We start from the raw sequence: 10,963 nt of genomic DNA on the forward strand, positions 1-10,963 counted from the left end.
TTGCAGTGTGTGGCGTGCAGCAGTGTGAGGCGTGCAGCAGTGTGCGGCGTGCAGCAGTGTGAGGCGTGCAGCAGTGTGAGGCGTGCAGCAGTGTGAAGCGTGCAGCAGTGAGTGGTGTGCAGCAGTGTGAGGCGTGCAGCAGAGACACGTGGAGGGTGAGGAGAGACACGTGGAGGGTGAGGAGAGACACGTGTGGAGGGTGAGGAGAGACACGTGTGGAGGGTGAGGAGAGACACATGTGGAGCGTGAGGAGGAGACACCTTTGGAGGGTGAGGAGGAGACACATGTGGAGGGTGAGGAGGAGACACAAGTGGAGGGTGAGGCGGAGGGTGAGGAGACACGTGTGGAGGGTGAGGAGAGACACGTGTGAAGGGTGAGGAGAGACACGTGTGGAGGGTGAGGAGAGACGTGGAGGGTGAGGAGAGACACGTGTGTAGGGTGAGGAGAGACACATGTGGAGGGTGAGGAGAGATGTGTAGAGGGTGAGGAGAGACACGTGGAGGGTGAGGAGAGACACGTGGAGGGTGAGGAGAGACATGGAGGGTGAGGAGAGACACGTGGAGGGTGAGGAGAGACACGTGGAGGGTGAGGAGAGACACGTGGAGGGTGAGCAGAGACACGTGTGGAGGGTGAAGAGAGACACGTGTGGAGGGTGAGGAGAGACACGTGTGGAGGGTGAGGAGAGACACGTGTGGAGGTTGAGGTGGAGGGTGAGGAGAGAGACGTGTGGAGGGTGAGTAGAGACGTGTGGAGGGTGAGGAGAGACATGTGGAGGGTGAGGAGAGACGTGTGGAGGGTGAGGAGAGACACGTGGAGGAAGAGCAAAGACACATGTGGAGGGTGAGCAGAGACACGTGTGGAGGGTGAAGAGAGACACGTGTGGAGGGTGAGGAGAGACACGTGTGGAGGGTGAGGAGAGACACGTGTGGAGGGTGAGGAGAGACACGTGTGGAGGGTGAGGAGAGACATGTGGAGGGTGAGGAGAGACACGTGTGGAGGGTGAGGAGAGACACGTGGAGGGTGAGGAGAGACATGGAGGGTGAGGAGAGACACGTGGAGGGTGAGGAGGGTGAGGTGGAGGGTGAGGAGAGACACGTGGAGGGTGAGGTGGAGGGTGAGGAGAAACAGAGTTGGAGGGTGAGGAGAGACGGAGGTGGAGGGTGAGGAGAGACAGAGATGGAGGGTGAGGAGAGACCGAGGTGGAGGGTGAGGAGAGACGGAGGTGGAGGGTGAGGAGAGACGGAGGTGGAGGGTGAGGAGAGACCGAGGTGGAGAGTGAGGAGAGACAGAGGGTGAGGAGAGACCGAGGTGGAGGGTAAGGAGAGACCGAGGTGGAGGGTAAGGAGAGACCGAGGTGGAGGGTAAGGAGAGACCGAGTTGGAAGGGAATCAGAAGTGGAGGAGAGAGAGAGGTGGAGGATGAGGAGAGACAGTGGTGGAGTGGGGGGGAGGGGAGGATATCACTTTTACTTCCTCTCCTAGTGTAAGGTAACGCCCCCACCCCACAGGCCCTGCCGGGGCCGAGAGCAGATCACTGTTCGCATCAGCCGTCACCCGAGACCGCTCCGTACTTGTTGGTAAATAGAGGTCACTATCTGTTGATAATGGGATTCACCTGGGGGGCTGACTTACCTCCTCCACCCCCAGGGCCAACACTGAGAAGGCATCAGAGACCTGGTGCTGCCTATGCTGCAGTACTGCGAGAGAGAGGGATGGGGGGCGGGCAGAGGAAGAGGAGTGGGGTTAGAGAAGGGACAGGTGGGGAGAGAAAGAGGAGAGAAGGGACAGAGACAGAAAAAGAGCAAAAAAAGAATTAGAGTGAGTAAAGAGGAGAGTTGGGGAAAATGAAAACATTACGAGAGAACATGTAGCAAAGAGGTGGAGAGAGAAGATGGGAGAGAGTAAGGACGCAGCCAAGAGATTGGGCAGAGACAAAAAGAATCGAAACAATACAAAAGTATTTTCCAAACTCGTAAATAACCACGGGCCAAACAACTGATCTGCAATGAAGCATCCGAATCCGGTATATCATGACGTTAACCATGCAATAAAAAATAAATTTAAAAAAAATAAAAAAACACCCAAAAACACGTATACACCATGTTGACCCTTTTCCATGCAACGTATTCTAAAACGCCATTCTCATTCATACATTCACAGCAAACCTGTTCACAAGAGTGACAGAAAATGTGGTATTAGTGTTACATTTTTGTTTACATCCATACCCGCTCACTTATGCAATTAAAGGATTCATGACCACACGGTTAAACAAAACGTACTGATTGGCCTTGCCGTGAAGGAGAAACACGTGCTGACACACACTCCCGATCTGTGAAACGTTCACCCCACTTTCTCGAAATTGAAACCAGTGCATGTGTCCGACGAACTTCCTGCCGCTTATCTGAATGCACCAGTGGCAGAAGATAGTCACCATCTTGCAACAACACAATTAAAGGGAGGCATGTCTGGTTCTCCCCACCGCCACATGTCTCTGAGTCTTACTGTCTCATGCGAGATCTCCCTCTAGGAGACAGCTGACACCGACTCTTCCCCTGAGACAGTACGGGAGATGCGTGTGTGTGCATAGTGTGTGTGTCTATATGTATATATATGTGTGTGTATGCATGTGTGTGTGTTTGTATGTGTATATGTTTGTGTATGCATGTGTGTGTTGGTGTGCAAGTATGGGTGTGTCATTGTGTTCATTTGTCTTCATGGATGTGTACACATGTGTTTGTGTGTATACCTATGTCTGTGTATGCATGTTTGTGTGTATGTATATGTGTTTGATTATGTTGGTGTGCGTGCTTGTTTATATGTGTATGTGGGGTTGGTGTGTTGGTGTGCATGTATATGCATATGTTTATGCATGTCTGTGTGTGTTTGTATATGTTTATATGTGTGTGTAAATGCATGTGTGTGTTTGTATGTGTGCATAGTTGTGTATGCATGTGATCAGAGGGAAGAGTGCACTTGAGGGCAAAGAGGAAAACATACAGGGAAGAGTATGTGAGTGCAGAGAGAAAAATACAGAGGGAAAAGCACATGAGGGCAGAGAGAAAAATACAGAGGGAAGAGTCCATGTGAGGGAGGAGAGAAAAATAGAGAGGGAAGAGCTCATGTGAGAGCAAAGCGAAAAATACAGAGGGTAGGGTGCATGTTAGACCGGAGATAAAAACATAGAGGGAAGAGAGCATGTGAGAGCAGAGAGAAAAATATATAGAGAAGAACACATACGAGGGCAGTGAAAAAAATACAGAGCGAAGAGCATAGAGAAAAAATGCAGAGGGAAGAGTACATGTGAGGGAAGAGAGAAAAATACAGAGGGGATAGCATGTGTGAGGAAAGAGAGAAAAATGGAGAGGGAAAAGCACATGTGAGCGCAGAGTGAAAATACAGAGGGAATAGCACATGTGAGACCAGAGAGAAAAACATAGAGGGAAGAGCATATGTGAGGACAAAGAGAACAAGTACAGGCTATGCCAAGCGGAAGTGATCGCGTTTGCGATCAAACATCAAAGCGGCGAAAGTGAAAGAAATCGAGCAGAGCATCAAAGGGCTGGGTGAGAAGGGAGGGGGGAATGCAAGGGTCAAAGCGGCTAAAGTGAAAGTAATCGAGCAGAGCATCAAAGGGCTGGGTGAGAAGGGAGGGGGGAATCCAAGGAGCAGAGGAGCAGCTGTGCACGTGCATGTGATCGTGCACTCAAGCCCTAGGCCAGCAAAACCATGTGGGTAGCACTTTTGAAAGCCCACTTACAAAATGTCTCAAAGAGACAGCTTTCTCTGTCTCAGCGAGACCTAAAAATAGCATGAGGGCCACACATACACTGACCCTGTGATTGGACCCATACACGACGATGATCAGTTCATGTTTCTGCTGCCCCTTTTTAGGTCGAGCCTACAGCAGTGCATGCGCTGTTGCTCGACTTTTGTAAGTGGGATTTAAAAGTGCTTCCCACCGGCATTTGCTGGCCTAATGCTTGCGTTCACGCTCGCGTGAACGTGCAATTACTTTCACTTTGGGCGCTGCTGCGCGCGCACCACTCTCGTGTTTGCTGGCGCACGCGCGCCTCCGCCTCTCTCTCCCGCTGCAGCCCCCATCTTTGCATTCCCGGCGACCAATGCTTGTTTATACATACTTTTAAGGCTCTTTGGTTCAGTCTTCTTCAGCCCTTGGCTTCTTTTATTTGAAACCTTCTGCCACGGTCTTCGGACACTGTCAGTTTCACCTTGCCTCTGGCCATAGCAGCATTTCAGTCTCATTACTGTTGTATTAGCTGTTTGTGCAGGTACTTCTGACTACATTGTAAAGCACGATGGACTACTTTAGAGTCTGCAGGTGGCTCGGCCAAACTTGTGGCATCTAGAAATGCTACAGAAAAGAAACCAAGATATTTTTCTGCACTAGAACCTCAGTACAAAAACAAGCATTGGCACATTCAATAGGATATTGTACAAAGGTCAAAACTCTTTATTTTGCCAGTGCTTCTTGTCCTGCTGTTATCTCTTTGGAATATGACCCTTCACAGTTATTGACATGATTTCTTCTTTGTTTACAGTAAAGCGCTCTCTTGTGCCAAGACAAATAAGTAGTGATTTCTTTAAAAAAGGCGTTGGGGTATTACAAAGGTCTTTTTAGGTCAAAAGAGGTAGGTAGGTCGTTATTACATTTGGTAGGAAGGAGGGTTTTCGACATGAGTGGTGTTACTAATTTCAAACAGAAGATGTAAGACTTACTTTATTTATGTAGGGGTTCCCCAGTTTGATGAGAGCTGGGTCTTATCTTCTCTACTGCTAGAAAGAAAGTTCGCAAGGTTGTGAGAGAAGTGTGAACTCCTGGAGTATGTTGCAAAAAAGATTTGCTTTTGCTAAGCTAGCTTAAGCATCTTTTCAAATGCAAAGTCACAGCTCTCGAGCTCGTCTTGTGAAATGCTACAGAAAAGAAAGCAAGTTATTTTTCTATAGCATCCGTTTATAGACGCTTTTGTGTGCACTAGAACCTTAGTACAAAAACAAGCACTGGCAAATCCAATAGGATGTTGTACAGAGGTAAAAAACGGGTTACTTTACCAATGCTTGTTGGCCTGCTGTTATCTGTTTGAGTCATCATCCTTCACAGTTATTGATATTTTGTCCTCTATTTACTGTAAAGCACTCTCTTGCTCCTGAGCCACAATACATCCTTTTACGAAAAACAACAAATAAATAGTCTTTTGTTAAATAAAAGCGCTGGGGTGTTCAAAGGTCTTTTTGGGTCTTTATTACATTTGGTAGGAATGAGGGTTCTTGACATGAGCGCTGTTACTAATTTCACACAGAAGATGTAGGACTCACTTTGTTTATGCGGCGGGTCACAATGTTGATGTGAGCTGGGTCTTCTCCATTTTGCTAGAAAGAAAGGAGGCAAGGTTGTGAGTGAAGTGTGAGCAGCTGCCGTGAGTTCAATGTCTGCCTCATTAATATTCATGAGACAAGGGGTTTGCGGGTTTTGTGACAGGACCCTTTGCAGTGCACAGGCTCTGAGCAACACAATGCAAAGGGAGAATCCGAGCACAGCCCAATGCCAAAGATGTACTGCAACCAGCCTCCTTCCTGCATCAGGTCCATAACATCTTCATCCTGACACATCGAGTCAAGTCCCAGGAAATCCCTCTCTTCTCCCCCTTTTTATTTTTATTTGTACAAAGGGCCTTCGTGGCACAAGGACTTCCAGGCCGAGCTACATAACTGCAACTGCTTCTTTGTCCAGAGTAGAAGTGTATGTTAGTTCTATGTTATCCTCTGCTGGATAAAGTATGCAATATTAAAACCACACTGATGATCTGATAGACTAAAATGTTTGAGGTTTTGAAATATATGTCTGGATTTGCTTTTTTGTTACTTATAAATTTCAGTTGTTATAAAATCATGTTTATGGCTGTCACAAGGCAAGAGAAAATAATTTAGGTAAAATACACTTTTTGAGAGTAGAAAAACGTAAGGCAGCTGCCTGTCAGTGTTCTAGGACAACATGATGTATATTTGAAAGTTGGAAAATATCCTTCTTCACAGTCATAGACTCCCTCCCTGCTATTGGAAGGAGAGAAAGCCTGCCCAATGTTTTACAGGGCGGATAGGCTAAAACATGTATCCTATGCTGCGAGCAACCGTCAAAGCGGCGGGAAGGCTTGTGGCCATCATGTACAGCAAGCAGCAAGAAAGGGTAGGAGTCAGGTTATACATGGGTCATTGTATCCGGCTTCTTTTCACCTTCTTAAATGGTGCCTATTTAAAGAAACCCTTTCTTCTCCTCAGGAGTCTGGCCCATGTCTTCAGGACCACTGAGAAAAGTCTGAGATAGACTCCAGAATCAGGGGACACACATATTTCAGACTTTAATAATTATTTCTTAATAAACGCAAATACAAAGACACTGTAAATCACGTACCAACAAAGGAAGAAAGAGAAAAGAACAGCAAAAGCCACGCTGGTATCTGCAAGTTAACAAGCATTGGCATAGCCAATAGGTCTCGCCTTTGGGACCTTATAGTGTTTAGCTATCCAGCACAATATCCTTGGTGCAACAACATCACCTGTTGCACGGCTAAACACTTATAAGGTCCCAAAGGCGAGACCTATTGGCTATGCCAATGCTTGTTGCCCTTGTGTCTACGCCAAGTGATTTTTATTAATGTAACATGTTTATGAAGTCCAATAATATAGCAAAAGAGAAAAATATCTTGGAGAAATAACCAGTCAGATCAATCCCGCTCCACTGTATCATCTATACGAGGCTACTCACACTCAGTCTTAAGGACCCAAAAGTCAATTGAATAAGATCAGTTTAATGACGCATAGACTGAAATAACCGTAGGACAATAAATAACATTCATATAGTCAAAAACATTCCAAATAATCTCATAGAAAGCATACTGCATACTAGTTATAAAACTCCACAAAGAAGAGAGACAACATTCCAGATATGTACGTTTGTCATTTAAAAACTGTTCATTTGAAGAAATCAGTAAGGGAAAGTGCAAAATGTCACAAATTGTTTATTGTTCCTCAAATTTAACAAAACCATGGGGGCGTAAACACATTTCGGCAGAAAGACTGTATAAGACCACCTTCTTCAGGACGATAGTATAAATACCTCTCTAATTAATTATGTAGTGTCCAACTACATGAAAAGAAAAACAAATATCAGACACACAGTCTATGAAAAGCAATAAATTATGTATTTAACAACTTGCTCACGCAAAATATAACACATATTTCTTACATGATGTACTCCATTAACAAACCAAGAACATCTTTTAAACAAAACAGTTTTGGGTCAGATTCAAAATTGTCAGAAGGGTCCACGTCAAAACTGAGACCAATCATTCGTTCACCTGCTCCTTACACAAACAAACTATCACATTTGAGAACAAATAAATCATTGCACCCACCAAAACCACAATTCTATTTGTGTTACTCTAGGGGTAAGCGGCCCTTTTGGCCATCACGGATCTGGTCATAGACACATAAAACTAGGGATCAAAAAAGAAAGAACAGGATTATTGAATTGTGGTCTCTTTTCTTTCAAAAACCTCCTTCTGAAAATCAAAATGGATGTTTGAATCTGTATATCACCTATGTAACTGGCTGCTTCCATAGGTACAGGAGACTTAACCTTTCAGAAGTCCATAGTACGTTCAGGAACGATTTTATAAGCAGGAGTCTCAATATTTATAAAATGTAAAAATGTATATTATATATGTGTGATATTATCCTACAATTATGAATATTAAAAACATATAATGGCCTAAGTTCAATTTGGACAAAAATAAGGTGGCCCGGGTGTCATTCCTGAGGTTCATAGTCTCCTAACGGATATAGGTCGAAATGCTTTATGAAAAATCTAAAAGAGAGGAGAAGGTTATCGATCCACTATAAGAGGTATATCTAAACCCTATCTCAACCCATATTCTGTCTAACACATACCTTGATTCGAATCTCAATATTCTAATTGACAATCCAGGACATGATAATGGGGACTGATCAGCCCTCCACATGATTGTTTGTCCAGGAAGTAACTACTGTCTCAGGAACATAGCCATTAATTATGGTGAGTCTAAAATTCAAAAGATGCAATTATTGATGAGTAAAATCCAATAAATGGCCGTTAAAATATTTTTTTTTAAAAGAAAGGAATTATAAATGACCGTGATTTCTAACATATTCCTGAAAAGGGGGCCCATATTGGCATATTAAAAAGGCAAATGGTACTGTAGGTATACTTCCCAATCAATAAGGAGCTCAGAACAAAAGCGTACTGGTACCGAAGTACCTAATAGTATCACGCCTTATCGTGAAGTACCGCTATTTTCTGGATCATTGGTTCTGGGTTTGTATCTATGGCAGGGATGCTCAAAGATTCAAAATGTTGCCACAAAGCTAAAAATATCACTACATAATTCTCAAAACCTCTGTTTTTTGTAAATCTAACGTGGAACTCTGTTGCCATGAAGCCCAGTATATAACTACATAATTCTCAAAACCTCTGTGTGTTGTAAGTCTTACGCGGAAATCTGATGACTGCCAGAGGTAAGACTTACAGCACCATATATAATATTATTTTTATCGTTACAGGAATATAGAGACTCCTGCCTGTAAAATCTTGCCTGAACGTATTATGGACTTCTAAAAGGTTAGGTCTCCTGTACCTATGGAAGCAGCCAGTTAAATAGGAGGTATACATATTAAAACATCCGTTTTGATTTCCAGAAGAAGGTTTTTCAAAAATAGGGGCCCTAATTCAATAATCTTATTGTTTCTTTTTTGATCCCTAGTTTTATGTCTCTCTGACCAGATATGTAATGGTGAAAAGAGTCACTTACCCCTATAGCAACAACCATAGAATTTTGGTGAGTGCAATGATTTATTTGTTCTCATTTGAGGTGTGAATGTGATAGTATGTGTGTGTAAGGAGCAGGTGAACGAATGATTGGTCTCAGTTTTGACGTGGACCCTTCTGACAATTTTGAATCTTACCCGAAACTGTTTTTCAAAAAATATTTTCTTGGTTTGTTAATGGAATACATTATGTAAGAAATATGTGTTATATTTTGCATGAGCAAGTTGTTAAATACATATTTTAATGCTTTTCTTAAAATGTGTGTTTTGTTAAATTTGAGGAACAATGAACAATTTGTGACATTTTGCAGTTCCCCTTACTGATTTCTTCAAATTAACAGTTTTTAAATGACAAATGCATATGTCTGGAATGTTGTCTCTCTATTTTGTGATGTTTTACAACTAGTATGCAGTATGTTTTCTATGAGATTATTTGGAATGTTTTTAACTATAAGAATGTTATTTATTGTCCTACGGTTATTTCAGTCTATGTGTCATTAAACTGATCTTATTCAATTGCCTTTTGGGTCCTTTTAAGACAGAGCGTGAGTAGCTTCTGATAGATGATACAGTGGAGCGTGATTGATCTGACTGGTTATTTCTACAAGACATTTTTCTCTTTTGCTATATTATTGGTTTTCAAGGATACCTGGGGCACATTTAGAAGGGCTTTATCCCCGCTTTTTTGGCTTACAAAGCCAAAAAAGCGGAGATAAAACCAGCGCCCTATTTACAAGAGGGTGCTAACATGCATAATCGCATGTTAGCACCCTTTTTCCCAACGCCACCCTTTGAATCTCCAATGAGATGCAAAGTGGGCGTTACTGGGCGTACCCAAGATGGACTACCTTGCAAATATCTCTGATGTTTACATCGCGATATTTACAAGGCAGCCCACATGATTTTAGCTGACGTTAGATTTTGGCGAAAACAGCCGTTTTGTCCAAAATATAACGTCTGCTAAAATCCTGTCTTAGCCATCCCTAACATAGGGGGTGGATTATGCTGATACGACCCTGTGGGTCGTATCAGCAAGGTCATCGCCCTTTTGCAGGGAACATCGCTGGAAAACCAGCGATGTTCCCTGCAAAAGGGCGATAACCTCACTATCTCTGGAATTGTTATCGCCCTGGAGTAACGAGTTGTTAATAACGCTCTACCAGGGCGATAAATACCGGAGATAGCCTGCGATAATATAATCATCGCTACGCACTGCCAGCGATGATTATCGCTGGCCGTTGTTAACATGCTCCCAAGTCTCTTGGGTTAGTGGGGCCGCTCTCCTTTTCATAGTCATGTTTATGAAGAGCTGTTGGGGGCGGAGCCTCCCAGCAGATTGCTGTGCTTCAGCCAGGCCTGATGCGGAGGAATGACTTCTTCATCAACATCGAGCCAAACGTTGGTGGGAAAGTTATATATACAAAGAGGAGAGGAGTGGAATAAAGTCACTGAGGTAGATGTTAAAAAGAGTGAGCGCAGAGAAGGGAAAATGAGGATTGACCTCCTTATCATGACATTGGATTTGAGCTGTTAATATGACGGCAGCTTAGGGGATGATTTACTAACGTTTGACCTCAGCGCAGAGCAGCAAGACAACATGCTCCGTCAAACGGAGGGAGCGGGAATGATACGCACACTCCTGCTCCCTCACTGCGCTGGCTCATCAGTGGCTGCCAAGCGCCAATACAGGCCCCTTGGTGCCGCGGAGAAAGGAGGCCTGCGTTGCAGACAGGTTTATTTTTCTGCACAAAGGGGAACCTTCCTGTACAAAAACAATCCTCTGACATTATTTCCTCTTTCTACGTGTGTTACGTAAAGTTGCACACATAGAAAGATAATAAACAAACTAAATAAACATAGTTCTCATTGTCACGCCTCCTCTGGGTAGGCATATCATTTTGACGCATTCTCAGGTTTACTATTTTTAGTAAATCTGGGAATGCACCAAAAACTATGCACTCCACCCACACTCCACCAATAGAAAGCCTTCCCAGGGCAGAGTAACGCATGGCAGCACAAGGGCTTGTGCTGCCCTTACGTCACTTTGTGTGACGCAAGGGCCGTGCAAGTCCTTAGTAAAGCTGGGC

The sequence above is a fragment of the Triturus cristatus genome, chromosome 8, assembly GCF_964204655.1.
Source record: "Triturus cristatus chromosome 8, aTriCri1.1, whole genome shotgun sequence".
NCBI lineage: Eukaryota > Metazoa > Chordata > Amphibia > Caudata > Salamandridae > Triturus > Triturus cristatus.